Consider the following 22,595-nt stretch of genomic DNA (forward strand, 5'->3'; position numbering starts at 1 on the left):
TTTCCTCTAGGAAAGATGAATGACATTGGAATACCATTCCATTTTCCTATTTCTAAGTATTGACTTTATAAGTTATTTTGGGGAATAGCTTTTAAATTTTATGTAAAGCACTGTTTTTTTGTTTTTTTGGTACATAGCACACAATGGGAACCTTGAAAATTACCTATTTGCATAGCACTTAATTTCAGAGCATGTTGATGCATATTTTCTTGATTCTAAGAGATCACCAATTGTAAGACACACCCTTTGATTTAATAACTTTCCTCTCTTTTTGGAAAACTCAAATACTTTTCTTGGGGGAGGGAGGAGCATTCTATCTAAGGATTATTCTGAATTACTTTTAGCCATAGCCACATGTTGCCCTTGACCTCTGGCACTTTGGGGATTGATAGCATAGTTCAGAGGCACATCCAGGAATTACTTTGACTTGGTTTCCATTTCCTATTTAATTAAACTTGTAGCTTTTTTATTTTTACTAATTATATTACGTATCACTAGAAGTTAAATAACTACTCTGGAAAATCATCCAGAAGAATTTAACAGACAAGTATTTGGTACAGAATTATCTCTTAGTAAACCTTTTAAATATAAATACATGTCAGCAGGCATTCATAGTAACTTTTTATGTCAATGCTGCATTCTAGTGATCTTTATAAAGACACTTCAAGAGGTAATTAGGGATTTAACGTTAAGTTAAAATTCAACTGTGTATGGTTCTATCGATGTAGATAACTGAGGTAACAGATAAAAGGCATATTCTTAGTTATGTCTAAGTCCGTACATGGATAGGCAGTGACAAGATATAACTTGTGTGATGTCTGGCAAGGTTCTTTGGATATCTACTGTAAGACTCCTCTTGATATGAAAAATGTTAAAGTGAAAAAATATGCATTTTAGACTTGAGAAAATAGACTATTGTGTCCCCCGCAAACCGCCCCCCCCCCCCCGCCGCCCCATACACACACAGGTATATAAGAAAGAGCAGGAATTAGATAGTGTGTTTTTTTTAATTAAAAAGTTTATTGGTGTGACAATTGTTAGTAAAATTACATAGGTTTCAGGTGTACAATTCTGTATTACATCATCTATATATCACATTGTGCGTTCACCACCCAGAGTCAGTTCTCCTTCTATCACCATATATTTGACCTCCTTTACCCTCATCTACCACCCCCTGCCTCCCCACCCTCTGGTAACCACTAAACTATTGTTTGTGTCTATGAGTTTTTGTTTCTTTATTTGTTTATCTTGTTCCTTTGTTGTTTTCAGTTTTATATACCACATATCAGTGAAATCATATGGTTCTCTACTTTTTCTGAGTTATTTCGCTTAGCATTATATTCTCAAGATCCATCCATGTTATCACAAATGGCACTATTTCATCTTTTCTTATGGCAGAGTAGTATTCCATTGTGTATATATACTACAACTTCTTTATCCATTCATCTATTGAAGGCCACTTTGATTGTTTCCATGTCTTGGCCACTGTAAATAAAGCTGCAGTGAACATAGGAGCACCTGAATAGACATTTCTCCAAAGAGGACATACAAATGGCCAATAGACATATGAAAAAATGCTCAACATCACTGATCATCAGAGAAATGCAAATAAAAACATCAACAAGACAAATAGTAACAAGTGTAGGAGAGGCTGTGGAGGTAAAGGAACCCTCATACACTGTGGGTGGGAATGCAGACTGGTGCGGCCGTTATGGAAGGCAGTGTGGAGGTTCCTCAAAAAATTACAAATAGAATTACCATAAGACCTAGCAATCCCTCTCCTGGGTATGTAACAAAAAAATCTGAAAACATTTATCCATAAAGATATATGTGGATAATGTTCTTAATTAAGGTAAAGAATCTTGAGTGAGTGATTCTTAAGGTCAAACAATAAGTGGTAGATCTGGGATTATAAACCAGGTCTTCAAGACTTCCAGATACATGTACTGTACTATGCTACCCTTTCAACAGTAATTTAGCAACGGATTAACTTCAATTTAATGAAGTTCAGTTATTCAGCATATATTTATTAAATGCTATTAATTGTATGCCAGGCATTATGTTAAATGATATTATAAAACAGTAAACAAGACAGATAAGTTCTATGTCTTCATGAAACCACCAATTTTGGAAAAGACTGAAACTAAAAAAAATAATTACAACTAAGATGAACATTAAGGTAGACGTTATAAGGTGATATGAAAGTATGTTACAAGCAAACCTAACTTGGCCTGGAATGGTGGGGCAGTGTTGATGGTCAAATCAAGGAAGGACAAGGGAACTAACTTTTAGGCTGAGATGGAAAGAATCAGCATTAGTCAGAGAGCATTGCAAGTGGCAGAAATAGCATCTGTAAAAGCAAAATGAAGAACTAAAAGGATTCCAGTGTGGCTGAGCATTGAGAAAGAGAAATAAAGGTGGAGAGGAACGCAGGAAACTGATTATGTGATCTTGTTCGGGATTTTGGCATTTATCATAGAGGGTATTGGGAAGCTGTGGAAAAGTTTTAAGCAGAGGTGTAACATGATTAAATTTTCATTTGAAAAACATGAGTCTGACTGCAGTGAATGTAAAAGCCTGCTGTTGGGAGCTATTTCTGTAGTTCAGGTTGGAGATGATGGATACATCAATGGAGTTGGACAGATGGGATAGATTTAAAATTTGGGAGGTAGACAAAGCCTAGGGATTTGACAGAAATATAAAACTAATATTATTGTTCCAGCTATAGAATTTTACTGTAAGTTCATCTTCAAACTCCTTTTAGTACCTTGTGCTTGATGTTAGGAAGTGACTGTATTATAGAATATAATTTAGAAAGCATTGTTCCTTAAAAAATAATTCGTGAATTGAACTAATTTCTGTCATTATGTGTTTGATTCCATTAAATAGTATAGGGCGAACTTAGTTTCAAAATACAACTTGGCATCTTAATTTATATGGTAAAGCATATAAGCAATTTTTTTCATCTAAGTAATTTTGTACATACATGATGTATACAAATATAGTGCATGTGATTTTGTTCACACAACTTATTAATCAATATCAGGTTTGAAATGTGACTGAATATTTAGGACTTTCCTGTTCTTGGTTGACTGGTCAAAACTTAAATGAGGCATTTAAACAGTTTTGTTTCAAATAGCATTCTATTAAGAAACGCTTTTTCCTTTATCATAATAAGAATTTATTACTGGATCATTGGTTCTAGAAATAGGCTCCTAGTTAAATTAGAAGATTCAGGAGGAAAGAGTGTTAGAAGCATGCTTCCCTGAATGCCTTACGAACTGCTTTATTTCCTTAGCCAATAGTATTTTTTGTGCACTTATGGCTATTATTAGTCTGATGTTCTCATTGTGGCCCTGTGAGTATTTAGGCTGATTGTTGCTAAATTTTTCATTTTTTCAAAAGGATCTTGAAATATATATTTTTATGTGAATTAGTTGGTAATTTAAGTGTTTTTAAAACACTATAGTAATAAAGTCTGTTACTATAGGGCAAACTATGCCTGTGGATATATTTGGCCCACAGGCCTCAGTTTTACAGCCTCTGCTTTGTAGAGGTCTTTAATCACTACATAAAGGTAAAAGATCAATATTATTTCTAGGCGGGGTAAACGTCAAAAGGAGGGAAGGGAAAAGGAGAAAATGAATTATTTTTTAATAAGAAGTGTAAAACTAATTATCTAGTTGTATTTTTAGTTTAAACTGAGTTCAAAAAGAAATTCACTGTCCGTAGAATAATTTTTATGTACGTCAGAGTATACTTCTAGCAACTTCAACTATCCAAATATGCGTAACTAGAACTCGGGGAGATGGGACTGTTTGGGTATAGGGAGCCAATGAACCATAGCTGAGAGTCTAGTGGTTCTCTCTTAAACAGTTAGGAGTAAAGTATAGCAGAAACAAGAGACAGTTGATATCAGAGAGAAATCGGACTAAGAATATAGCACTCTGAGTATATACTGGACCCATGAAAGCATTTCTGTATTAAAATCATAATTTGACTTTTATATTAATGATCAAGAAGAGGTCAAATTATTTGGTACATTCTGAAATTTTAAATACGCCCCTCCCAGTAACACAATCATTGGAGGCAATTAAGAAAATACAGAAAAGTAACATATAGCACTTCTCTTTAAAAGTCAGGAATAGGTAAAATAAGTTTATTATTTTCTAAAAGTATTTAAATAGAACTTAACACTTATTAGTTTCCTAATGGCTAATTAGTTTTCAAATTAGTCTAATTTAAATAAAAAGAGTATTAATTAGCTCACACAAGAGAGTATGACATATATTAAGATTAGTTAAGCCAATGGCTCCATGATATTTCCAAGGACTGTTTGTCTTTGCCCTTTACTCTTTCTACCCAGTGTGGCCTTTCTCCCAACACAGTAGTTGTGGAATGGCGACTGATTGAAATCAGTATTATGTTTTCTCCTACAGATCCAAAGAGAGGAGAAGTAGCTTCTCTTAGCTTTCTCATAAGCAGTATAGCTTTGTTTTCTCCATTCCCACGCCTGGCTTGCTTCTCAGTAGCGTAAATTTGTGTAATTTAAAAATTCCTAAACTAATCATTACAAAGGGAAATGGACTTATCATAATGATGGATTAGACTAATTGTGGTCTACCTTTGTAGCTCAGGGTCAGGCAGCTTCCCTTGAGACACTGAATATTGGGAGATATTTGGATGGAAATCAAATCATAGCAGAAACAAGAGACAGTTGATAGCAGAGAGAAATCAGACTAAGAATATAGCACTCTGAGTATATACTGGACCCATGAAAGCATTTCTGTATTAAAATCGTAATTTGACTTTTATATTAATGATCAAGAAGCTTTGGCTAGACACTCAACACGGTCCATTTATAGGTGCATGAAGGAGTTTGTATTATCCGAAATTTTTGCTTGCGTGAAACCCCATCTTTCCCTATCAACCCCACGAAGTACAAGGTAAATCGCTGGTTCATCTGCTCTGTCTCCTGTGTCCTAGCACCCTCCTTAGCAAAACTTGTATAGCTTCTGAATTGAAGATTTTTTTCCCAAAAAAATTCTCATCACTTAATAGACACCTCCCTGTAGAATAAACAGTGTGGGCCATGAATGGGACAAAGTTTGTTTAGGAAAATACAGTTCCTTAAATTCACTTTATTTTTTAAAAATGTGTATTCTTTTCCTCTTCTCCAAAGGATTTGTGTACCGTTATCTCTGTAGTAGTGTCATCCTTATTATCTGATTATAAAGCTGAAGGCCAATTTATGAGATTATTTAGAGCAAAAATAAATACTTATTTTTAGAGTTTTAAAAATCTTTGCACAGAAAATGCTAATTATATATTTTAAGTACCTATCATTTTGACTAAAATATTATAACCAACTGGCATATTTCATTTCTTTCAGTTTTCGGATTTCTAAGCATTAGCCCAATATTTTAGTATCTAGGTCACACAGTCATTACAAACAAATCTAGGCCAAAATGGTTTATGCTTCTCAGTTGCCAGCTTAGTTCTCTGACTTTTCGTATTTGGTTCCCTTTCTGTTTACTTATTTTTGCACAGCACTATGTTAGTTCTTTTTATAGAACTCATCTTCTTATGTCTTTTTGCCCCTGAATCAAGGTAACAGAGCAAATAAATATGCTGGTGGCTGCTATGTTTTAGAATTGTTGCTCTACATAGGGTCACACATGTTAAATTACCTACTGCAGTGCTATTTATTGTGTGAAACCTTGTTTAAAATGCTAGAGAAACTGTGTTTTGGCACAGAAACTGTAACATTTCTTAAAGATTCAACCTGTATGCAATTTGGTGTTGAGAGCCTCAAAATTTCTAAAGCCCCTACAAAATTGTTAAATGTTAACTTATTCCATCTCATCATACTAGATGGTATAGCATTTTCCTTCAAGTAAAATGAAAAGTCTTAATGTCATGATATAAAAGAAAGGAGAGGGAAAGAAGAGAGGAGTAAATTGTAACAGAAAAAATTTCACCTTCACTTTTGAAGTACTATGGGCTGTAAAATTCCATTTTGAAACATTTTTTAACTTTGAAGGGGGTATAGTTTACTGGAAGCTTCTTTTAGTACAGTTTTTATTTTCTTAAAATTAAGAACTTTATATACCTTTCAGAATTTTCAATATTTGTTCTGCGAAATTTATTATATTTGATTTCACAGAAATATATCTCATTTTGAAAGTATAAAATGCTAACATGTATAGTATACTTCTTGAAAGTTTCTAGATAAATTAATACTTTATTCATTTAATATCATTGGACATTCAATTAATACATTTTCCAGATAATAAATGTTTACCTTCTTTGATTGCTGAAATATTTCATCTCAACCATTATTGTAAAGTATCTTAGAAAGCCTTACATGCTTTAATGACCTTGGATTGTTGGTGAATATTTGTTAATCCAGTGTCTTCAGGGGCTACTAAGGTAGGTCAGTAGAGCCATTTGTCCTTACAGTTCTCAATAGCTATCGTTGCTTTTTCAAAGCGTGATATTAATTAGTATAGCTACTAGCATAGAGAGAGGTGTCTGTGAATAAAGTAAGAGAAAGAAGGTTCTTAACAGGCTTGAAGAGCACTTAAGTGAGACAAGTACTGGGACTTCATGATGTTTATTTTTATTTCACTTAGTGCCTATCCTCTGCCCCAGGAGCCTGCCCCTCGATACCTTAGCCTTAAAAGGGGGGCGGGGGGCATGGTACTTGGCAGTGTTCCAGGTAGTAATAATGAGAAGATAACCTTAGATTTTGGAGCTGCAAGCTGATGGGGATTATAACTAGATCATTTAATAGCTGTGGAATCTTAGGCAAGTTCACAGTGATAAAATGGGTATGTTACACCTCTCTCAGGGTTATGAGTGAGGATTAAAAATGATGGATCTTAAATCTAGTGTAGGCGATATTTTAACAAATGCTAGTTCGCTGTCCTTACATTTTAAGACAAGTGATCCATTTAATTTGGAAATGACATTTGACTATTTTAGTATGATTCTGTAAAGATTAATGAGTGAAAATCCCTAAAATATGGTAGCTGTTAAGCTCTGTTTATTCAGAAATAGATGGTATATAACAAGATATTGTTGATTAAATTAATCATGAATAAACCATGGTGGAATACTTTCAAAGATGGAAAATCTTTAAAAACAAATTCAGATGCAAAACTTTTTAAATAAAATGTGAAAAGCATCTTTTTTAGCCAATAAAACTAATCATGTTGAAATAGTTTATTAAGATCTCCAAAGTTTATAAGCTAGTAAGTGCTATTTTCTTATTGCAATGGTAAATGTTACCCTATATACTATGTGTCTAATTTAAAAACCTTAAGGGCTGGCCCGGTGACTCAGGCGGTTAGAGCTCCGTGCTCCTAACTCCTAACTGCCGATTCGATTCCCACATGGGCCAGTGGGCTCTCAGCCACAAGGTTGCCAGTTCAATTCCTCAAGTCCTGCAAGGGATGGTGGGCTCTGTCCCCTGCAACTAAGATTGAACACGGCACCTTGAGCTGAGCTACCTCCCGGATGGCTCAGTTGGTTGGAGCGCGTCCTCTCAACCACAAGGTTGCCGGTTCGACTCCCGCAAGGGATGGTGGGCTGTGCCCCCTGCAACTAGCAACGGCAACTGGACCTGGAGCTGAGCTGCGCCCTCCACAACTACAATTGAAAGGACAACAACTTGACTTGGAAAAAATTCTGGAAGTACACACTGTTCCTCAATAAAGTCCTGTTCCCCTTCCCCAATAAAATCTTAAAAAAAAAAAACACAAAAAAACCCTTAAGAGTTCTCAAGGCCATTTTTCATTTACTAGTGCCACAGCAGTGAAGCACCTTTATTGCAGTGAGCTTCACCTGAGACAATACTGCATAGGTGTTCCAGTAAATTACATATTTATTGTTATGAAGTTTTATAATTGTTCTTAGCTATTATGTAATCCATTTGCAGATCAGACTATAGGATATTGTCCATTTAATAAGTATACTAAATACCTAGTGCCACTGGGTTTTGATGATACTAGAGTGAAAAAGCAAAAAAGCATGGCCACTGCCTTTAAGTAGGTGCCTCGCAGTAATATGAACTACTTGAGAAGATCCATGCACATAATATAATGGAATTCTACAAAAACTGCCTATTTAAAACTTTCAGAAAAGGCCAGGGGGTGGGATGGTGGGTGGAAGCAGGGTTTGAACAAGAATCAAAGATACGATTTAAAATTTTCTTATGTTTGGGAATAATGACATGAAATATTAAAGGTAAATCCTCTATTGGACAAGTTGAATTTGTGAATATTTTACATTTAACATACATCTGTGTGACATACTACATATAGGAAACATAATCAGTAAACTCTAAATTATCACTTGTATAGGCATATGTGTTAAATGCTTCTTTCTTCCTCAGTAGCACGTTTAAGGCCTTTTGATGTATCATAAAGAAAAAGCAGTTGTGAGCTGTTTGGCTCTAGCAGACGAGAGCTAATTGATTGTGTTTGTACTTTCCACTGCCCAGTCTTTGCTCCAGCTGCTTTCTCTGCCTTTGCTACCTAAGGTGAGTCCTTGTGCTCTGTGCTAAACTCTAAGGCCAGCCCAAGCCCACTTTTGACAGCTTCTACCGTCTACAATTTCCTTCATCCTGAATTCACAGGTCGGAATAGAAAGTTCATAGAAAAAACAGGTATCATCCGATATCTGGTTTGTTCCTCACAGCCAATTGATTATTTAAAATAATCCTTTAGATTCTCATCCCTGTCCTTTCTCAAAGCCAGGGTTAGACTATCATAGCATACTCCATCGTGCATTCCATTGCCAAAACAGGCTTTCTGAAGTACTGATTAGGGTTTTGAGGAGAGGAAGTGATACGATCATCCTTTCCAGGATGCAGAATATGTACTAGGCAGTATATGTACTATCCTGAAATGTCTGTAGTACTCCAAGTTCCTGCTTTCTGCTGCCACTGTTTTCTTTGACCTGAAATGCAGTTTCTCTGTACCTACTAATATCCCTTCTCTGAGCTCCTAGCTCATACTTTATCACTGAGCTGGAACGAGATTGCTGTGATACTTGGAAGATGATGAGGGGTTATTTTCCCAGTGAGATTCTTACCTGTATTTCTCCTTAGCAAGTATGCCACATGAAATGAGTGTGCAAATATTTGATCATTTGAGTCACATGGTAAGTTTAGTCACATGATTTTTTTTTTTTTTAAAGAATTACTTGCTGTTCTCTACCCAAAGAAGGAATTAAGTATATAAGCTTGTATAACTGTTTGTTGAACCCAGGACTCCTTCCTTATTTCTGAGTTCCTCTCTGCTCTTGAGTACATAGTAGAGTCATTGGGAAATAACCCATTGGGGATGGGTTGTATGTGTTTTGGAGAAGGAAATAAATCTATCATTGGACTTTTAAAACAGTAGCTTTTTCTGTTTTAACGTATTTTGCTTCTTGTTATTTTATTTGTAAGGTTGAATTGATGCAAGCATATCTATTTCCTTTATCTTTAATACAGTATTAAAAACTTTGGTGTGATATTAGAATCTCTGGGCTTGTGGCCTAGGACTCTGCATTTTTCTTAAGCCTCAGTTGAGTGCTTACAAAGGTGGTGGTGGTAATAATGGTAGTGATAATAAAAATTGTGATATTTTGCTTTTGAGGTTTATATGTGCCTGGTGTACTCTTCGAGGCAGTTTACAGCTATTAACTTACCTAATGTTCACAGCAAGCCTATGTGGTAAGATGTGATTATCTTCCTTTTTCAGATGGAGAAACTGAGGCAGAGAAATTAAATATAATAACTTGTTCCCAAAATAACTTTCTTATAAACATGGTAAAAATCCATGGGGTGAGGGATATTTCTTTGGTTTATTAAAACAACAACAACAAACACTTTGTAAAGGATTGCTGGGAATGACATAGAAAAGCTGGGTTTTATATGTATTGGCATATCAATATGCTAATTCTGTATAGACTGCTTCAACAACTAGACCTAAGCATAAATCCCTGTATTGCTTTTAGGCAGCCAGTCACAATTCTAGGTGAAAAGGCAGGTATACACCCACATACCCACACACTTAGCATCCTGAGGAAAACGTTACATACATACTATATTGAGACATTATTTTGTGACCAAATGGAATATAAGTAAAACTCTTTAAGCTTATATTGTTTTGCTTTAATAGCTTAAGACGAATCTTGACTTTATATGATAAAGTGTTTATCTTATTTTTAATAAGAATGGTATGAATATTTTATGCCCTTTGGCTCATAGATTAGACAGTAGGTTATGGGGTGTGATGGTTGTGGTGGTGATAGGGTAGAACTAATTTGTTTAACATCATTGCCTGTTCAAAAGAGTTTGGGTGACTGATTTTAGTGTTGCTAATGAGTACTCTACCTTTTGAGACCACTAGAACTAAAAGGTATATTTTACTAGAAACATCGTATGAGTCATGACTGAATAGACAGTGAAATCTAAGTTGAGTTAGTGGCCAACTTTTATCCTTACACCTAAATCTAAGCAGTATTTCAGCTATTTCTTTTTATATTTCCTGTTTACAGTGTTTCTGACTTTCTCCTGCTGACCATTTATATAGAAGGTGCCAAAAAAAATGTATACTTTTGTATTCATCTTTTGTTATCAGTACATATTGAGTATTACAATTTTAATAGGTTTTTTCCTTTCTTAAAATGTGTATACATGTTTTGGCACCCTCTGTATATAGCTGGGATGAGTTTTATTACTTGAGTCAGTCAAGATAAGACTTTTTATTTCTAATGCTATCCACGTGGCATGCTTACATTGCTAGAGTGGATAAACTGAGTAAAATAGGATGCTAGGAAGTGAAAGAAAAAATAGATGTGATGCCATGGAACATTCTAGGAAATGTTCTTTTTTAAAAAAAAAACTTTTATTTATTTTAAGTGTGTTTTTCCAGGACCCATCAGCTCCAAGTCAAGTAGTTGTTTCAGTCTAGTTGTGGAGGGTGCAGCTCACAGTGGCCCATGTGGGGATCGAACCGGCGACCTTGTTGTTACGAGCATCACGCTCTAACCAGCTGAGCTAACCGGCTGCCCTGGAAATCTTCTTTTTTATAGAAAGTTGTGATAAAATTTTATATAATCCTCAAACTAATGTTCTTAGTCTATAAGAGCGGGGCGTAAGACTAAAGGTCTGCCTTGAAGCTTATAAAGAGGGAAGTGGAGGTATCGGGTTTAAATTAATCATATACTTTTCTTTCTCTTATTTTATGAATTGGTTTATTGCATTTTCTGAGGCTGATGATCTGAATGTTTGAGATTTGGCATGGAGGCTAAAACATTGAAATCTTTCTAATAAAATATCTCTTTCTGGGGTGTAACTTTTATTTCCTTGATTATAGTAAAAGAAGCATTTGTTCTTACGGGGTCTTGCTTTTGCTGCTTACTTGCTGTGTCACTTTAGACAGATAATGTCCTATTATTGGACCTGTTTCTTCACTTATAAAGTGAGGCGTAATGTTAAATTATAAAACTCTTACAAGTGGATTAGCAGAATATATTTAAGATTATACACAAACACAGTGCAAGTTACTGCCTGCTCCCCATTGCTGGAAGGTGCAACTGGTTTTGTTGCATAGCTGCATTATTTATAATGTTATTCACACCAAGAGAATCATGCTGTGCTTTTTGATTCATGATTTTGTTAATCTGATAGGGCTTTTCAAGATTATGTCTTTTTTAAAGAAAAAAAATTTATTTGTAATATAAACAAAGTCCTGTTACTGGTTTAAGATTATGGCTCTTGGATTAAAAGTGAAATTACCACCATGATGATTGGAATCACTAGGATGAGTGACATGAACAAATTTAGAATTATTTCTCTTACACTGAAAGCCTGACTTTTCATATATGTGTATGTATCTTTACATGCTCTATAATTTCATTTGGCTAAGGAATTTATCTTTGATCTTTTGATCTTCTTCCAGAGTGAGGACATACATACTTCCATAGCCATATTCTATATTTAATTATTATTTTATATATATATATATATATATATATATATATATATATATATATATATTTTTTTTTTTTTTTTTTAAGGAGGGCGCAGCTCACTGGCCCATGAAGGGATTGAACTGTCAACCTTGGTGTTATTAGTACCATGCTCTAACCAACTGAGCTAACCGACCACCCTTATATTTAATTACTTTTTGCTCTGTGGGTTTCCTCAGGCTAACTAAGAGTAAAGTGGTTGTGTATGTCTGCTTCAAAAATGCTTCTTGATACAGTCTTCTCAGATCAGCTCCACATGTAACAAACCTATTCCAACAATTTAAGCTGCCCCAATGTACTTGCTTCTTTCTTGGAATTCTAACCATTCATAAGTCTTTATGAGCTGTTTTCTCCTCTCCCCAGCCCCATGTCAAGTTTTGGACTATAAACTCCTTGAGAAAGGAATTAAACTTTTCCTTTGTTTCTCATACTACCCAGGAAATAACTCTGTTAGTCTCTGAATAGTTTGCAAATGTTATTGCTATTGAGGATTTTGGATTAAAATGATTGGATAGAATGGAATAAGCCTGTTTCTAGGATATCAAACTGTTTGGGGCCAGTGTGATTAACTCAGAGACATTTTGTTAAGCTGTAGGCTTTGTTCTGAAATCAGTTTCTCTTTTTAACTATAGGTTGATATTCACTGTATATTCTCTCTTGTATAAAACTGTGGTATCGAGTTAGCAATATCTTTCAGGGTGTAGGTTGCATAGCTGTGCGTGCGCATGTACACAAGAACTGTGTGTGTGAGAACGAGCAGGCACACAGAATATCTGAGAATTTATGCTAAATGCTAAACATGTTATGTTTCGCATTTTAATCTGAGTCTTGGATAACTACCTAGTTATGTGCCCTTAATTTTGGATCTGTTATAGTTGACATTCAGAAACAGTTTTTAATCAGCGGTAAACATGATACTTTAGAAAGATAAGGACATGTTTTCCTTTCCTTTCATGTTTTCATTTTAGCTTTTTTCCGTTGTATATTTGTCAAAGGCTTAAATTGTCAAGGATGAATAATTATTGAAATGGACCAGCTTATAGCTGGGAAGAAAGGATATTGGGGCTCTAAGGTATAGCTTAACAACGTTTGGGGACAATTTAATATGCATAATTTTTGAGAAGCATCAAAACAGACTGTAAAACTCAACAGTCATAACACCTAATGGTCAAAATCATATATAATTGATAGGTTCTACAAAAATTAGCTATAAATAATAATTAAGAGAAAAAGAGCCTAAATTGGTGCAGAAAAGAGGTTGAGTTGTTTTTACACTATAATTAGAAGTTGATAACTATAAATTTTAACTTCTCAGTACAAAGAATGATGTTTTCAGGCAGGGCATGTCTCTTCAGTGCAACCTTTAACTTCTTATGGTATGTACTACAAGTAGTTGATGGTTTAATAAATATGTTATGAATATAGATGATACTTTCAAAGTGTTTCCTAATATTTGTGACTATAATTTATAGATATATCATTGAATAAATACCATCTTTATCATGTGTTAATTTGGGTTACAGAATAATTGAGTGAACTTCTTTTGGAAGCTTCAATTGAAGTTTACTTAAAACTGTTCTCTGAAGATACTAGAATTTTAAAGGATTTTTTGGGGGGTGAGGGTGGTGTTGGTCCTAGCATTTCTTCTTAAACATAATTTTATGACTGCTTGAAAGGAGGCAGATGAAGTCATTCACTTTATCTTCAGTTCAAAGTCATTGCTCATTATCAATTGGTAGGTGTGGAAACAACTTAATAAAGTTTGGGTAATTTAGTTTCAGTTTAAATTCTCAACTGGCAATTGGCCGAAAACTCCCATCTGAAGACATGAGCATCCAAATGTCATTTTGTGATTTGGCTACTGTCTGCTTGACATAGGAAGGCCCTATCAAGAAAAACTAATGGAGTGACTATCAAAAGAAAATCAATGGTAAGAGTTTTCACTTAAATTATAATGTGTGTGTGTATGTGTGTGTATGTGTCAAGGGCACCAACTTTATAGATAAGAGATTTTATATGCTTAATGTTGATAAAAACATTTAAAATGTGAAAATCAATTATACAGTTCATGTTTAGTTTAAGAAATTCAGTTTTTTGTAGCTCTACTGTAGTTAATTTCTTTTTAAAATAGCATAAGTATTGCTTGAGTAAAGTTTAGCTTTTTAGAAAAATTATACCAAACTGAATTCATCTGTTATTTTCATAGATGCTTCTTATTTAAAGTAGATGTCATAAATTTTGCAATAGTCTGTTAATTTCTGTTTCATTTTTTTATTTCCATTATAAAATGATAGAGGGGGCAAAGAAAGTATAATATATAATAATACCACTTAGTTTAACATAAGCCCTTTAAAAATGTATCATTGATACTATATCTCTGTGGAAAATACTAAATTCTCAAGATTAGATATTTATATACCCAAAATAAAATGCAGTAGCTGTTTATAATAGCTATACATATGATACCACAGTATCAAATTTTGGTGGTGAAGTCAAGTCAGACAGCTTTCCCCTGCCTTACACATGTTGGCACTGAGAAAGTAATTCAAATTTGGCTACATTTTTATGTGCTTCAGGGGACCTTAAATTTAATATTTTTATCCTCATTGTATTTGGTTCCTACTTATCCCTTTATTTGGACATTGATGTTGTGTGAGATCTGTGATTAGTTACATTCACTATGGGGAGGAGTGGAAGTAATAGCTTATAAAGGTTGAATTCTAAAATCACTGTTTATCAGAGCTTATTCTAGTGTCTCCAAGGACATAGTAGCTTTGTGATAACAGGATATTGGGCAATGAAGGTCAAATATTAATAATAGACTGTGATTCTTGTTAAACTTATGATTTTTGAGATTGAGATAGTTTTGAGTAATTTTTTCTTGCTCAGTTAGAGATGTCTGAGTGATGTTAATTGAATGTGACCATGTTATTAACTGTTTCCTAGAGCTTAATAATGAACATATCAGGAATAGCACCTGACAAGTACCTAGCATAGCATGTGTTATCCTGTAAGCATTCAAACGTTGACAATTAACTCAGTACTGTAGATGGCAACAACTGTCCTTCAATCTATCTAGTAATTTGATATTTATAAATATCGTCTGTTATGTGCCATCCATTCAGCTAGGTACTGAGGATAAAATGGTATAATTAAAAACAGGTATTTCCTAATTGCTCTTGAACTTACGGATGTTAATTACAGTGCAGATAAAATTACACAGACAAATGTAAAATTGCAACTGGAACCAATCCTATATAGAAAGGTATAAGTTGCCATGAGAGTAGAAGCAATATCATTGGTGTGTAAATAAAGCATAGAACCCACACATTTATTTCTTGAAGTGAATTGATAACTTGTTTTTTGGAAAAGTTTATAATTATATTAAATGAATATCTTCTAAGCAATGTATACAGAAAGGCTAACTTCTAACCATGGAGAAATAAATTTTTTATATTATAGTACTGTTTTCTTAGATTTCTTAAGAATTTACAACGAAGCCCATGAAAGTAGCATTCTTATTTGAGAATTTCACTTACAGGAGAGAATTCTTATAGGGTCCTTTTTAACATTTCAGGATTAAATGTATGGAATAATAACCCCAATTTCTTCAACTGAATTTAGGTTAATTAAAGGATGTCAACCATAAAATAACTTGTCCTCTCCTTAGCAACTCTTTTCCATTCTAGTATCAAGCCAGTGCAGGGACTTATTTATCACTGATTTTATATCATTGAATTGTTACATGCAGACATTTTTTAATGGTAGTATGATTTCCTTGACTTTTATCCCTTTGTAAAGAAAATAATTTTAAACTTAGTTTTTTAATAAATTTATTCTACTATATATATATTTATTAAAAATTTGAAAATAAAATGGTTGAGCATTTGGATACCTAAATGTTTACACTTTTTCTGTAGGACACAGAGAATCTCATCTATAGGAAAGACACTAGTGATGTTTGAAAAATAATGAAGTTAACTTGTTTTTTTCTAATTTATTTTTTATTAAATTTATTGGAATGACATTGGTTAGTAAAATTATATAGCTTTCAAGTATACACTTCTGTAATGCATCATCTATCTATTGCATTGTGTGTTTACCACCCAGAGTCAGTTCTTCTTCCATTACCATATATTTGACCCCCTTTACCCTCTTCTACAACCCACCCTCCCCAGTTGTTTTCATATGTTACATCTGTCAGCATTTTTAAAAACCCTCATTGAAAAGGAGCTCTTCTTTATTCAGCTGATAGTATAAACAAGCTGAATCAGAGTATACAAGCTGGTATGAAACTAAAGTCAGAAAAGCTTACTTTTATAATAGAAATAATCTTTCCCTAATTTACTGCTAAAGTATATAAACCATTTAAAATATCAAATAAGTATAAATCTTTTTCAAATGGCATAAACTCAAATTAAGTCGATTGTTAAATTTTTCCTCAAAGTTAGTATGTTGAATTTCATTTCTATAGTAAGTATCTAAATTTAGTTTTTTCTGGCTATACTCCAAAGAAGGTCACCAACATCACTTTCAAGTACTGATTTGACGATCTTAGCTCAAATACCTAGGCAGTTACACTTGTCAATGCAGGGAGAAAACTGTCCTTCCCATTTCTTCCAGAAGGACAGTCTTAAGGGAAATGTTCCTTGCTGAGTAACATACCTTGTAATGCCCATAACATTGTTTCTTTGACAGTTCTTTTTGGTTCTGTGCTGTTAGCTTTCATTGGTCCATGATTTCAGGTGAAGAATTGGGCCTTTAGCCACGTAAATACAGAGGGTGCCAAAAAAATGTATACACATTTTAAGGAAGGAAAAAACTGTATTAAAATTACACTGATGGTAACCACCTTGAGCACCTCTTGTAATTGCAGAAGTCAAATGTGACTTGTATTCATCTTTTGTTATTGATATATATTGAGTGTTACAATTTTAATACATTTTTTTTCCTTTCTTAAAATGTGTATACATTTTAGGCGCCTTCTGTATGTTCAATATACATAGGTGTGTAAACATCACAGGTGGAAAATGATATATAGCATTTCTTTAACTGAAATGAATGAAAAATGACCCTTGTTTCTAAGCAAACAAAGGTCTACCAATAGTTACCAGTTTTTAACTGTGTAACTTCAGTATAGCAGACAATGAAGTATCTGATTGGGTGTGTATGTTGTAATATAATGGCTTCTGTTTTGAATTTGGGGGTTACTACTGTCAAAAGAAATGGTGATTAATAGTAATGTGGAATTGCAAAGTTTAAGAAAGGAAAATTTTAATTAAGGTCATTGTTTATAACTGTGGGAAGTAAAAGAACGTTTTCCATTCAGTATAAGGAAGACCCTTTTAAATGTGGGAAATGAAATAGATTCCTCCAAGATTCATTCCTTTAAGAATTTGACAGAAGTTTATAAAGAAGGAATTCTTGGTGATTTAACTCATAGGATTATTTGAAAGAAATTTGTGGCACATCTTAAAATTAATATATTTATAATGATATATATAAAATCTTTTACTTTACTATTATATGAAATAGATTCTACTAGCAATATTAAGCTACTACTTATAGTGGGATCTTTTTAAATGAACTTAAGAGAGAAAAGAGCAAATCCCATTCATTTATTCATTCTGTAAATTCTTACTGACAACCTGCTGTATGTCAGGCACTGCACTAGCAACTGGGGGCATGGTCACAAATAAGACTGATGTGACCCCCTGGTTATAGTAAGTATGTCAAGGAAGATAGATATTAAATAAGTAATTACAAAAAAGTATAGGGGTTCGTGACATTATAATAACAGCAGTTCTTTCTTAAGGATACCTTGAGAATTGCTCTATAGTATGCTAATCATTTAATCAGTTTACTTTCCTCATGAAATGAGGTTATTCATTTTGACATAAAAATTGGATAAAAATTATTTGAGAATGGATTGTAGAAACTACTAGAGAGTGAAGAAGTCTTGAGAAGTGTGTGAGTGTGTGTGTGTGTGTGTGTGTGTGTGTGTGTATCTTATTTAAAACAAGAAACTGCTATAGAAAGGTGTTCAACTTTCTGAGGTACCAAGAACTGTGAATATGAGCATAAGAAATGCATAATGCCTATAATGTATATTATGCATTATACATATAACCTAATAAAATTATTTGTATCAGTGCTACTTTACAAATTTCTGAATTGTGGTTAAAAAGTTGGGTCTAGAATCATACTGACTGGGTTTGAGTATTAACTCTGACACTTAAAAGTTGTGCCGTCTTAGGAAAGTTGTATAACTCCTCTGTGCTTCAGTTTCCTCACCTTTAAAATGGGGAGAATAATAGTGCATACCCCACAGAAAAATAAATTATTGATACATAAAATGCTTAAAACAGTATCTAGCACACAGGAAATGCTTATGGAAAGGGCTCTGTACGCTATTGTTGTAGTTAACAGTAACAATCATGATAACTTCCTCACATCGTAAGTGTCCTATCTAATTCACAGAGTTGGGCCAACTGAAATAATTGCAGAATGGTGCTTCAAATACATACATTATACTACAAGGAGCTGTCATCTTTATTCTGCCAAACAACGTGTCAATGAAATTCTCACCCAAGTTTCGGGACCTCTTAGCAGCAATAGAGCCGTCACTCCAAGTCCTGCCTCCATAGATGGCATCTCCAGGCCCAAGGTTATCAAGATGATCTCATTTAACCTGAGATTTACTTTATCTCAGGCATCATGGAGATGACCCTTGATGTTTAAGAAAGGAAATAGCACAGGTGTCCTGTTTACCCCATGGAAGATATAACCCCAAATCAGATTAGAATAAGTCTGTGAATGAAATGACTGTCAAAATTAAATATTCTTTTCCCTGCAGAAACCTCAACAAAGGATCTCTTTCTATAATAGGTCTACATTATATTTGTAAAATTAATCATATTGTAGTGCTGCTAGTATGTACCTTATTAAGAAGCAAATTGTTTTCTGTCTCAAGATAGTCATGTATTACATTATCTACTTCTATATATAATTTGTAAAAATGTTTTTAAATTTGTAAAAAAGTATATTGTTATCTAGATTTTTTTTAAGTTTATTGGGGTGACAATTGTTAGTAAAGTTACATAGATTTCAGGTGTACAATTCTGTAATACATCATCTATATATCACATTGTGTGTTCACCACCCAGAGTCAGTTCACCATATATTTGATCCCTTTTACCCTCATCTACCACCCCTTTCCCCCCGTACCCTCTGGTAACCACTAAATTACTGTCTGTGTCTATGAGTTTTTGTTTCTTCATTTGTTTACTATATCTTTTAGTTTGATATTCTAGCAAAATATTTTAAGAATCAAGTAATTTTTGCTAAGTAATTCTTGTTGGAAAACAATTTCAGGGTAAAATTTAATCTGACATTTGCTTTGAACTATGATCGTATGGCTTATGTCTATTTATATAAAAAGAGAATTTATATATTTGTGGATTAATTCAATTTAATTATCATAAGTGCAACTTTAATGAATTGTTTTCAGATGAAATATTTGAATTAAATCTGAAATAGGCATTTCATAATCTAGTGTCTTTATTTTCATTTGCAACACAGACCTGTTTGTTTCATTGTAAGATGCTAAAAGAGAAAATTATTTGAATGCACAAGTATGGTTTTCCACAACCACAATTTGTTTAAATAGAATTAATCAACAAGTGCTTATTGAAAACTTACTACCTATATATCACTTGATAATAGTAATATTATGGCAGCCTAGAAGAGTTATGCTGTCACTCCACCTAGGCTCTGGGAAGACTAGAACCATGGAAAGAACACTTAGACACGCGATAGAAAATCTAAGATCTTGTTTCTGCCCTGCCACTAATAAACAGAGAGATCTTAGATACATGAACCTATTAAGATTATGAGGCTAACTTAGCATCTTAGACTCATTATGTATGTGTGTGTATGTGTGTGTATGTGCACTGACATGTGTATACACACATATATTTGTATATCCATCCCAAATTATTGCTCCAAATTGAAATGAAAAACTAAAAATTCATGAAGTATTTTAATGTCCAAATATACTAAGCAAAGAATTCTATACTACCAAGTATTTTACATGATGACTTCATGTGAAAACACATTATTGATTGTTATATATACTATTTCAGAACTTCTCAAATATTCCCACATAAATTATATACTGTTCTTCAACTTCACAAGGGAAATGAAAATTCCTTTAATTTCAAAATGATTTCCTTGTTATATGATTAAAGTTTTTTTCTAATAAACATTTTCAACAGGTACCAAGTTATTTTTTTATACCTTTGGACTAATTTTTTGTAAACCAACTTTAAATAGCTGCAGCAGTCATTAGCAACTCTGCTGTTTGCAAAGCTATAGGGCCTTTCTAGTTCTGCAAATAGCATCATGAGTTCTCAGATTAATTTACAAACTCATTAAAAAGTAGACTGCAGCATTTTAAGAGGAAAAAAAGCATGATTTATGTACATATGTATAACACACACACACACACACACACACACACACACACACACACACACTTCTTTGCTTTACGAAATGATCTCCCTAAATCACTTAAACACCATGTACTCCTACTAAAGAGTAGTTGGGAGCTGCTCATTGAAGCACTACTGTGTTGTCCAGCTCTGTTGACCTGCTAACCATAAGAAGTTGGTCGGTCTGCCCATTGAACTAGATGCTACTACAGTCATAATTAGAATAATTTTTCATACAAAAAAATCAGAGTTAAAATGATAGATGCCATTTATAGGCTTAATAGAAGATTTAAGAACACATGTATTTGTGAACTGCTGCATTTTAAATGATAAAATGTTACAAGGGCATTGAATGCAAGCATTTTTGAACAAAGATAATATTTAAATTTATGAATTATTTGGAGGCAGTATTAGCGTGCAACCATATGAAAGAAGACTGAAATTTATAATAAAATTTAACATAAAGAAAATATATTTTTCAGGATTTGCTTACTGTGGTATCATATGGAAGAAACATCTTATACATCATTAAGTAATCATTAGTACAGTAAAAGTGAAGTCAAGAGCCAGCAAAAAGAACCTCTACAATTTCTGTGAAAATAAGATGACAAGTAGACATTCGATCTTATGCTGTAGAATACCTTTTATTAAGAAAGGAATAAGTGTTGACTGCTCTCTGGTGGAGGAACAGGTGGTGGAATACACAAGGCATGTAAGGAAGTCTTTCAGGTTTAAATGTGTATCTGCTATATACTTTACCTCCTATTATTTGGAGCATACTGTCTCCTATTATTTGGCTGAAATTAATCAGTCTTATTCAGAAAATTTTACCTATTAAAAGTTCATTTAAATTTTTAAGAGGAGCATATATTAATAAATACAAATAACCTGTGGATGTTAAACTTTTGTCTGTCATTCGTTGGAGTACCTGAACTTACTAAGTATAAAACATCATGCTGTTTTATATTTAACACAGTGAGGCTGTAACATACTACCTCCTGTTATGTGGCTGAGACTAATCTGTCTTATTCAGAGAAGGGAGTGTCAGTTGGTTAAAGAACAAGTCATTTGAATCATGGGACAGTTTTTGAAAATGCAGACCCAAGTAATATGTACCATTAAAATCAGAAGGCAGCATGAGTTTATTGAAATATGAAGGAGGTCAGAAAATAATAAAATAAAATAATTTCCTTTGCATTGATTCAATGTGCTCTAAAAACAGTTATATCTTTGTTAGTTTATTTGGGGAGTGTACAAATTATTTTTGTGAAATTTTGTTTTTCTAAGTTACTGTTGGATTAGAATTTACAAATGTTTTTCCTCTACAAATGTACATAAACACAGTAACAATACGTACAAGTCAAATTTAATTTTTTAATGAATTTTAGAATATGGTCGCCTCTGTGCCAGTCACAGGGCGATCTGTCATATCTTTTGCATCTTTTGTCTAGGTTTTGAGTGTTTGGTATGTAGTAGGTTAGTAGATAACAATTCCATTTTTACTTATATTGGAATATATTTGGGTTACAAGATCATGTTCCAGGGGCCTGATTTTTAAAAGCTTATTGTAAAAAATTTCAAACATATACACAAGAGAGACTTGTGTAATAAACTCCCTGCATCTATGGCCCAAATTTAAGAACTAACAAAAATTTGCCACATTTGGTTCATCTACTTCCTCCTATTTTTCTCAGGTATTTTAAAGCATATCCCAGACTTCATCTTTTAACTCCTATATTATTCAATATTCATCTCTATTTTTTTAAAAAGATATTTTTCTTATAAAAGCATAATACCTTGTCACTTTAAACAAAATAAACAATACTTCTTTATCACCTGATATTATTTCTCTATTCAGTGTCCCCTGCTTTTGATTCAAAATGTCATTTTACATTAGGTTTGTTTATTTAGAATCCAAACAAGATTCATACAGCATTTGGTTGCTGGGACTGTTCTATAATTAAAATGTCTGTTAATCCCCTCCACCATTTTCCCTTCCTCCTCCCTCTCACACCTCTACCCTCCTTTCCTTCTCTTCATCTTTCGTTCCTTCTTGTTCATGACTTGTTAGAGAAA

At 33.5% G+C, this 22,595-nt stretch overlaps 1 protein-coding gene across 13 annotated transcripts in view; it reads left to right on the forward strand.

Moving 5' to 3' along the window:
* ZEB1 (zinc finger E-box binding homeobox 1) overlaps positions 1 to 22,595 on the forward strand; it is a 201,222-nt gene that overhangs the window by 40,415 nt on the left and 138,212 nt on the right. For 2 of the 13 annotated variants that reach the window (XM_074324717.2, XM_074324719.2), the window contains exon 2: positions 13,803 to 13,957. The exons of the other annotated variants lie outside the window; for them this stretch is intronic. The gene's annotated coding sequence lies outside the window, so the exon portion shown is untranslated. The remainder of the gene's footprint in view (positions 1 to 13,802; positions 13,958 to 22,595) is intronic. 13 annotated transcript variants of the gene reach the window in all.

Source organism: Rhinolophus sinicus, chromosome 1 (assembly GCF_057876585.1).
Source record: "Rhinolophus sinicus isolate RSI-liver-muscle chromosome 1, RSI-T2T, whole genome shotgun sequence".
Taxonomy (NCBI): domain Eukaryota; kingdom Metazoa; phylum Chordata; class Mammalia; order Chiroptera; family Rhinolophidae; genus Rhinolophus; species Rhinolophus sinicus.